The following is a 10,107-nucleotide window of genomic DNA, read 5'->3' as shown; positions in this document are numbered from 1 at the left end:
TGCGGGTGTGCCCATATTACAGGAACAATAGTTTCCCTTAGTGGGTCTCTGTGTACTGTGAACTGTTAGAAAGTTTAAAGACGTGTGAAACATTCAACTGAAAATGGACACACTTCCCTCCGTTGCTACAGTGCATACAGATCTGAACAAAAGGAAAGAGGGAAGAACAAAGGCCCATGGGACGCTAGTGGGTAGAATCACATTTACCTTAGGAACCTCTCGTCGGATGCAGCCCCTCCCCCAACACTGACAAGATGCAGCAGCCATTGGGGATGGCAGTTAGCCGTTGGATTCCAGGTGGAATGTTGGTGTGTACCGCGAGGCTTGTTGTGGCTGGTGGATCCTAGGTAACCGGGCAGAGTTCTGTGGGTGGATCAGTGCGATGGAGGGGCTGCCGCCCTCTGTGGAGCTTGGCTTAGGTCTTTGGTCCGGGAAGCTGTGTCAGTTCGAGATACTGCTGCTGCCCAAAGACCTGAGTTCACGGGTCAGTTTCCAGAACCTGAAAGGGCAGACAGTGGAAGATCTGCCTGTCTTCAGCTTACTGGAGAGGCTCCGAGGTCCTTTCAGACTTGCCCAGTCCTGTTGAAGTCGACTTTATGGGAGACACGAAGAGAAGCTGGCCGAAAATATGGCTGCACGGATTGAGGAGAGATGCGAACACATTGATGAGAGATGTTCTGCTACAATAGAGAATACTGGCCTGGAGACAGCTGTAGAGGATAGCAGGCTCGAAAGGCATTCATGAGACATATTGAACCTCGCTGATACTAGCAGAAACCTACGGAGGGCCACCGTGGACTGGAGGAAGTTCCTCAATTCTCTGCTCCAAGAACGGGTCCAAGATCCCTGACGTCTACAGAGAAGAGATGGCAGAGATGATAAAAACGCTCATGTTCTTGAAAGAGGTCAGATAATCCACACGACCCAAGGGGCAATTCCAAGCCATTCAGATCAAAGTGCACCAAGCCCAGGTAAGCCTTTTCCCAGGTTTGGGCCTAGCTATCAAGCACTTGCTCTTCCCTCCCCTCCACTCAGGCATCCATTTTGAGGGATCAGTACCTGAGCTGCAATGAAGCCAGTAAGAGAAGAGCAAGCCCCTCCTAGAATCAGAGTTCCTCTAGCTTCATCCTCTGTGAACAACAGGGAACCCCATAAAGGTCAAATACTCTCATATGAAATAGATAGGAATTGAATACTTAGCTCCCACAAAGAAACGATGGCCTTCCGCTAGATTCAGCAAATGCTGGGTTTATGTCTTCTCTGGGGTGAAGGGAGTGTGGTAAGTGAGGGGAATCTTTGACTGAACTTGAATCTGTATTAGGCCTCCGTTTTTCAAGACAGTCTAGGTAAATATTAGAAGTCAGATAGTGAACGGAACTGTAAAAGTCGCCAATGACATGAAAGACACAGCTTATGTGGACCGTCTTTCAATTGAGTCAAGCCCCCGGGGGCAATCTATCATGGGGGTGCAGACTTGGTTGCATTCAAGTGCTTTACCCAACATGATCTGATGATTAAGCGTTCTCATCACTGATAGAAGAACACCTGGTTCTCAGTAGCCTAGCATAGCTGCAGCAGGGTTCTCATAGCTATAATGCCTCTAGGTTCTTTGGATTCAAAGCTAAATGTATATATTTAGTTCGTTTCCTCTTGTATTTTCCTTGAGAGGGATGTTACACCTTGAAATGCCAACATTGACCAGTAGGTGTCATCGGGAGTAAAGGGCACCACATGCACAAGGGAATCCAAGCTTGGGGGTTATTTCATGTTTCCATTAGTTATTTCATGGTTCCTGTTGGTTTCGGAGGCTTCCACAGTAAAGAGTTGACATGACCCCTTTAACAGTTCGGAATGCTAGTTTGCATTCTATCTGTCTATGTTTTCCTTAGAGCTGACAAAATGTTACCGAAATTGACAAGTCTGGTTTCTAGGTCGATTTAGTATGTTTCAGAAACTAACTTCATTTTCGTATAACTCCCAAAACATTTATATAAATTCTATTAAATTTTTAAAGGCTGCAAATGAGATATAAACACAATGTCAAAACTGGGGTCTTCGGACAATCCCTCCCACCACGGCTGTATAGAAACAAGGAGATAAAAAAAAATCACATTTCTGTGAAATGTATCTGGAAAGTGTTGATTCATCGATGCCCAGTTGACAGAGAAGCAGTGCAACCTGCGCTCACTCGCTCCCATGAACACAGCAATGGAAACATCCACTCACCCAGCCCTTGGCACAGGACACTTGCCGAAGAGAGGTCTGTTACTTCCAAAGACAGGATGAGGCCTCAGAACACCTGGAAGCAGGAGAAGGAAAAGCAGGGAATGGATACCAGTGCATGGTCTGAGCCCTGTTGATGGAGCAGTAAAGGTGAAACTCTATTTAACTTGGACGCACACTCTCAAGCGGACAGGAGACATGGGATTGAAGGTGATGCGCTGAGTGTTAGAAGAGTGCACAGCAGATGCTTGGCTGACAGAACTCAAAGAATCCAGTGCAAAATATCCCCACAGTTGATTCTGAGACCAAGCTCCGAGCTGCCAAATTTGAGGTAGCAGAGGCAGCGTTCAGGGAGGGATAGGGCTACGGATGATGGCACACGCTGAGTCTCAGGGATCTGGAGTGCGTTGTGGGATGTGGTGGGTCCTATCAAGAGAGCAAACCGACCTGTGACCCCAATGAACAAGCAACCACCCTGGCGCGTGCAGTTGAAATTATCGATATGTCCCATGGCCACACCCAGTGCATCTGCAAGACCAGAGACCAATTTGGCATTTTGCCAATAGAGCATGTGTGGGGCTGAATCAGAGATATTGTGCATCGGGTCTGAGGGATCCAGGGGGCCTTGGGTTTGAATTCAGAATGAAAAGCCTTAGGATCTGCTACATTCATAACCTGGGCTGTGATTATGGTTTGGTTTGAGGCACAGGATGTGCAACAGCTCTGTGGTTGCCTTCGTGCACCCGTGCCACAAGGATGAGAGGACAAGGAAGTGTGGTCCTAGACCACAGCGTGAGAAGAGGAAGGATTTCCTTCAGTTTATCTCTCAAAAGCGGATGCTACATTTTGGATGGCACCGGCACGGTTCGGCAGCGAGGACACCAAGTTCGGGCTGCGGGATCATTCCAGCAGGCCCTGATGTGTGACATCCATAGATATGCTTCCACTGGTGTTTCTGTAGACAGAGAAGCTCTTGGAAGAACTGGTTTCAGTGGGACATTCCCGTGGCACTACAAAGCACAAGCGCACTCACACTCTGCTCTTCTGGAAACACTCCAAAATAACATAGAGTAGAATGCAGAGCTGAGAACCTTTAGAAGCTCCATTTCCACCAGAGGAAGTGTCCTGTGCTCTTTCAGATTTGTGAGATAAGCGTAATCAAAATGAGGTTATCCTAATCGAAATAGTATGGGGGGTTCATCACAACAAAGGCAACACCAGCAATTGGAGATAGACCAGACAACACACACAGGAACAGGACATGGCATCAATGTCTAGGAAAATTTGTCCTCACAGAAATCCCATGCAATTGTGTAGAGCCAAGAGTCTAAAGTTTTCAGTTAACCAAGCCCTAGAAGTCTACATAAATAATTGAAATTACCTGACCAGTAGAGATGAAGAAATACAGTAAAAGGAAAAGGAAGTACCATTTTCAGTTCCAAAGAGATTGAAGGCCCTAAAGATAAGCTTTCAGACAACTAGACTGCAAAACGCTCTCCAGAGCAAGTATTGAAAATGGAGGTGAGGGAAACACTGAAGAACAACAGTGTCTCAGAATCACAAAAGGCAGAATACCAGAAAAGGGGAAGAGAAAGCCTAAAGACGAGCCAAATAATATCAGAAAATTCAGTGGATGAGAAAATATCAGGGCTAACATTCCGTCCTAAGCAGACTAGATATTGCAGAGGGACGCGTGAATGACTTTGAAGACAGGGGAACAGAAATCCCTCGGTCAGAAGCACACATAGGAAAGCAAGTGCAAACCAATGAAAACATTGCTGTTGAATCCTGGTTGAAGACAAGGCATGAAAGACTAAAATTCGAAAGAGTCCCAGATGGAAAAGCAAGAGATAAAGAAACAAACAATCTTTGAATAGTTATGTGTAGAAAAATCAGACTGAAACTTGCTGAAAGCCAAGATAGAATCATCTAGGCGAATTCAGGAAGTACACAGCGTCCAAAAGAGGTGGAATCCCAATAGACTTAGCAGCAGCTGTATGATCCAAATCAACAAAGTTCATGAGCATCCCAGTGATTTAAAATGCGCCTGGAGGAAAGCAACATAGTCACAAGAGAACCTCCAGAGGGGTTTCAGCTGCTATCTCAGCAGCAATATTGCAGGACAGGGAGGAGTGCCAGGACATAGACCATAGCTTGAATGGCAAAATGCTGCCATCTAGGGTAGCCTATGCCACATGACCACCATTTCTAATAACAGCAGATCTAGAGAAATCCACAGACCTGCAAATCTTAAAAGAATTCAGCAGTTTGAAACTTATCCTAAAAGAAAGGTTGAGAATTCTCCCCTGAAGGGATAAGCAGCAAGATGAAATGGAAAGAAGAAAACCCTTATTGGAAATGCAAGAAGAGCATGAGTGGAAAAGAAGAAACAAGAAGAAGGCAAGGAGGACATCAAAACCCTAAAGATGGGAGAGGGAAGCAGGAAATCATAGGGGATTGGAAGCACTATCTTAAGGGAGTCAGCTTATATGACTCTCTGTTGGAAGCAAATGGAGAGATGCATGGCCGGACGAGCTTGCAAAGCAAACGAGAAGCAGACCAAGAAAGAATCAAACAAACAAACAACACAAAAAGGGTAGGGTAACATGAATATTCAAAAGAAATTACTCAAGGTGATGTCAAGGATCATTCAGTACGCATCGACCCACTATCGCGGCTTGAATGTACTCAGCACACCTGTATTCGGAAATCAGAGTCGTGCATTTATATTTGTAAATATTGATTCATATGAGCATATCGAGACCTAACCCAAATGCCGATTTGGAATCCAATGGATTCCTAGTCCGTGATATAGACTTGCAAGTCTTCCAACAGGATGAATGAATGCCATCTTCTACACTACGTCGAGAAGAAATGGCACAAGCCTATAACAAGTAAAAGTAGCTCTGCAAAAGTGTACTAAGATCAAAAGAGACAGGCAGTAAAGTGCACATTGGGGATTGTATCAGTCCTAGGAATTTCAGCCCCCTTGAAACAAATGGATAGATGTCCCGTGAATGCGGGTGTTTCAGCAGAAATCATCCGACGGCTATGTATTGCGGGTGTGCCCATATTACAGGAACAATAGTTTCCCTTAGTGGGTCTCTGTGTACTGTGAACTGTTAGAAAGTTTAAAGACGTTTGAAATATTCAACTGAAAATGGACACACTTCCCTCCTTTGCTACAGTGCATACAGATCTGAACAAAAGGAAAGAGGGAAGAACAAAGGCCCATGGGACGCTAGTGGGTAGAATCACTTTTACCTTAGGAACCTCTCGTCGGATGCAGCCCCTCCCCCAACACTGACAAGATGCAGCAGCCATTGGGGATGGCAGTTAGCCGTTGGATTCCAGGTGGAATGTTGGTGTGTACCGCGAGGCTTGTTGTGGCTTGTGGATCTTAGGTAAACCGGCAGAGTTCTGTGGGTGGATCAGTGCGATGGAGGGGCTGCCGCCCTCTGTGGAGCTTGGCTTAGGTCTTTGGTCCGGGAAGCTGTGTCAGTTCGAGATACTGCTGCTGCCCAAAGACCTGAGTTCACGGGTCAGTTTCCAGAACCTGAAAGGGCAGACAGTGGAAGATCTGCCTGTCTTCAGCTTACTGGAGAGGCTCCGAGGTCCTTTCAGACTTGCCCAGTCCTGTTGAAGTCGACTTTATGGGAGACACGAAGAGAAGCTGGCCGAAAATATGGCTGCACGGATTGAGGAGAGATGCGAACACATTGATGAGAGATGTTCTGCTACAATACAGAATACTGGCCTGGAGACAGCTGTAGAGGATAGCAGGCTCGAAAGGCATTCATGAGACATATTGAACCTCGCTGATACTAGCAGAAACCTACGGAGGGCCACCGTGGACTGGAGCAAGTTCCTCAATTCTCTGCTCCAAGAACGGGTCCAAGATCCCTGACGTCTAAAGAGAAGAGATGGCAGAGATGATAAAAACGCTCATGTTCTTGAAAGAGGTCAGATAATCCACACGACCCAAGGGGCAATTCCAAGTCATTCAGATCAAAGTGCACCAAGCCCAGGTAAGCCTTTTCCCAGGTTTGGGCCTAGCTATCAAGCACTTGCTCTTCCCTCCCCTCCACTCAGGCATCCATTTTGAGGGATCAGTACCTGAGCTGCAATGAAGCCAGTAAGAGAAGAGCAAGCCCCTCCTAGAATCAGAGTTCCTCTAGCTTCATCCTCTGTGAACAACAGGGAACCCCATAAAGGTCAAATACTCTCGTATGAAATAGATAGGAATTGAATACTTAGCTCCCACAAAGAAACGATGGCCTTCCACTAGATTCAGCAAATGCTGGGTTTATGTCTTCTCTGGGGTGAAGGGAGTGTGGTAAGTGAGGGGAATCTTTGACTGAACTTGAATCTGTATTAGGCCTCCGTTTTTCAAGACAGTCTAGGTAAATATTAGAAGTCAGATAGTGAACGGAACTGTAAAAGTCGCCAATGACATGAAAGACACAGCTTATGTGGACCGTCTTTCAATTGAGTCAAGCCCCCGGGGGCAATCTATCATGGGGGTGCAGACTTGGTTGCATTCAAGTGCTTTACCCAACATGATCGGATGATTAAGCGTTCTCATCACTGATAGAAGAACACCTGGTTCTCAGTAGCCTAGCAGAGCTGCAGCAGGTTCTCATAGCTATAATGCCTCTAGGTTCTTTGGATTCAAAGCTAAATGTATATATTTAGTTCGTTTCCTCTTGTATTTTCCTTGAGAGGGATGTTACACCTTGAAATGCCAACATTGACCAGTAGGTGTCATCGGGAGTAAAGGGCACCACATGCACAAGGGAATCCAAGCTTGGGGGTTATTTCATGTTTCCATTAGTTATTTCATGGTTCCTGTTGGTTTCGGAGGCTTCAACAGTAAAGAGTTGACATGACCCCTTTAACAGTTCGGACTGCTAGTTTGCATTCGATCTGTCTATGTTTTCCTTAGAGCTGACAAAATGTTACCGAAATTGACAAGTCTGGCTTCTAGGTCGATTTAGTATGTTTCAGAAACTAACTTCATTTTCGTATAACTCCCAAAACATTTATATCAATTCTATTAAATTTTTAAAGACTGCAAATGAGATATCAATTTCATTGTCAATGTCAAAACTGGAGTCTTCGGACAATCCCTCCCACCACGGCTGTATAGAAACCAAGAGATAAAAAAAAATCACATTTCTGTGAAATGTATCTGGAAAGTGTTGATTCATCGCTGCCCAGTTGACAGAGAAGCAGTGCAACCTGCGCTCACTCGCTCCCATGAACACAGCAATGGAAACATCCACTCACCCAGCCCTTGGCACAGGACACTTGCCGAAGAGAGGTCTGTTACTTCCAAAGACAGGATGAGGCCTCAGAAAACCTGGAAGCAGGAGAAGGAAAAGCAGGGAATGGATACCAGTGAGCCCTGTTGATGGAGCAGTAAAGGTGAAACCCTCTTTAACTTGGACGCACACTCTCAAGCGGACAGGAGACATGGGATTGAAGGTGATGCGCTGAGTGTTAGAAGAGTGCACAACAGATGCTTGGCTGACAGAACTCAAAGAATCCAGTGCAAAATATCCCCACAGTTGATTCTGAGACCAAGATCCGAGCTGCCAAATTTGAGGTAGCAGAGGCAGCGTTCAGGGAGGGATAGGGCTACGGATGGTGGCACACGCTGAGTCTCAGGGATCTGGAGTGCGTTGTGGGATGTGGTGGGTCCTATCAAGAGAGCAAACCGACCTGGGACCCCAATGAGCAAGCAACCACCCTGGCGCGCGCAGTTGAAATTATCGATATGTCCCATGGCCACACCCAGTGCATCTGCAAGACCAGAGACCAATTTGGCATTTTGCCAATAGAGCATGTGTGGGGCTGAATCAGAGATATTTTGCATCGGGTCTGAGGGATCCAGGGGGCCTTGGGTTTGAATTCAGAATGAAAAGCCTTAGGATCTGCTACATTCATAACCTGGGCTGTGATTATGGTTTGGTTTGAGGCACAGGATGTGCAAAAGCTCTGTGGTTGCCTTCGTGCACCCGTGCCACAAGGATGAGAGGACAAGGAAGTGTGGTCCAAGACCACAGCGTGAGAAGAGGAAGGATTTCCTTCAGTTTATCTCTCAAAAGCGGATGCTACATTTTGGATGGCACCGGCACGGTTCGGCAGCGAGGACACCAAGTTCGGGCTGCGGGATCATTCCAGCAGGCCCTGATGTGTGACATCCATAGATATGCTTCCACTGGTGTTTCTGTAGACAGAGAAGCTCTTGGAAGAACTGGTTTCAGTGGGACATTCCCGTGACACTACAAAGCACAAGCGCACTCACACTCTGCTCTTCTGGAAACACTCCAAAATAACATAGAGTAGAATGCAGAGCTGAGAAGCTTTAGAAGCTCCATTTCCACCAGAGGAAGTGTCCTGTGCTCTTTCAGATTTGTGAGATAAGCGTAATCAAAATGAGGTTATCCTAATCGAAATAGTATGGGGGGTTCATGACAACAAAGGCAACACCAGCAATTGGAGATAGACCAGACAACACACACAGGAACAGGACATGGCATCAATGTCTAGGAAAATTTGTCCTCACAGAAATCCCATGCAGTTGTGTAGAGCCAAGAGTCTAAAATTTTCAGTTAACCAAGCCCTAGAAGTCTACATTAGATACCTAAAATTACCTGACCAGTAGAGATGAAGAAATACAGCAAAAGGAAAAGGAAGTACCATTTTCAGTTCCAAAGAGATTGAAGGCCCTAAAGATAAGCTTTCAGACAACTAGACTGCAAAACGCTCTCCAGAGCAAGTATTGAAAATGGAGGTGAGGGAAACACTGAAGAACAACAGTGTCTCAGAATCACAAAAGGCAGAATACCAGAAAAGGGGAAGAGAAAGCCTAAAGACGAGCCAAATAATATCAGAAAACTCAGTGGATGAGAAAATATCAGGGCTAACATTCCGTCCTAAGCAGACGAGATATTGCAGAGGGACGCGTGAATGACTTTGAAGACAGGGGAACAGAAATCCCTCGGTCAGAAGCACACATAGGAAAGCAAGTGCAAACCAATGAAAACATTGCTGTTGAATCCTGGTTGAAGACAAGGCATGAAAGACTAAAATTCGCAAGAGTCCCAGATGGAAAAGCAAGAGATAAAGAAACAAACAATGTTTGAAAAGTGATGTGTAGAAAAATCAGACTGAAACTTGCTGAAAGCCAAGATAGAATCATCTAGGCGAATTCAGGAAGTACACAGCGTCCAAAAGAGGTGGAATCCCAATAGACTTAGCAGCAGCTGTATGATCCAAATCAACAAAGTTCATGAGCATCCCAGTGATTTAAAATGCGCCTGGAGGAAAGCAACATAGTCACAAGAGAACCTCCAGAGGGGTTTCAGCTGCTATCTCAGCAGCAATATTGCAGGACAGGGAGGAGTGCCAGGACATAGACCATAGCTTGAATGGCAAAATGCTGCCATCTAGGGTAGCCTATGCCACATGACCACCATTTCTAATAACAGCAGAGCTAGAGAATGCCACAGACCTGCAAATCTTAAAAGAATTCAGCAGTTTGAAACTTATCCTAAAAGAAAGGTTGAGAATTCTCCCCTGAAGGGATAAGCAGCAAGATGAAATGGAAAGAAGAAAACCCTTATTGGAAATGCAAGAAGAGCATGAGTGGAAAAGAAGAAACAAGAAGAAGGCAAGGAGGACATCAAAACCCTAAAGATGGGAGAGGGAAGCAGGAAATCATAGGGGATTGGAAGCACTATCTTAAGGGAGTCAGCTTATATGACTCTCTGTTGGAAGCAAATGGAGAGATGCATGGCCGGACGAGCTTGCAAAGCAAACGAGAAGCAGACCAAGAAAGAATCAAACAAACAAACAACACAAAAAGGGTAGGGTAAC

General features: G+C 45.7%; 1 long non-coding RNA gene across 1 annotated transcript; it reads right to left on the bottom strand.

The window, feature by feature from the left end:
• Positions 1-722: 722 nt before the first annotated feature.
• Positions 723-5,614, bottom strand: LOC140692753 (uncharacterized). The gene is made up of 3 exons (XR_012068322.1): positions 5,488-5,614; positions 2,227-2,299; positions 723-853 (listed from the first exon to the last, which is right to left on the bottom strand). It is a non-coding gene; the product is annotated as an uncharacterized lncRNA (long non-coding RNA).
• Positions 5,615-10,107: the final 4,493 nt, after the last annotated feature.

The sequence above is a fragment of the Vicugna pacos genome, unplaced genomic scaffold (genome assembly GCF_048564905.1).
Source record: "Vicugna pacos unplaced genomic scaffold, VicPac4 scaffold_17, whole genome shotgun sequence".
In the NCBI taxonomy this organism is placed as follows: Eukaryota; Metazoa; Chordata; class Mammalia; order Artiodactyla; family Camelidae; genus Vicugna; species Vicugna pacos.
The sequence above is the reverse complement of the archived record's forward strand: the minus strand, read 5'-3'. Positions and strand labels throughout refer to the sequence as shown.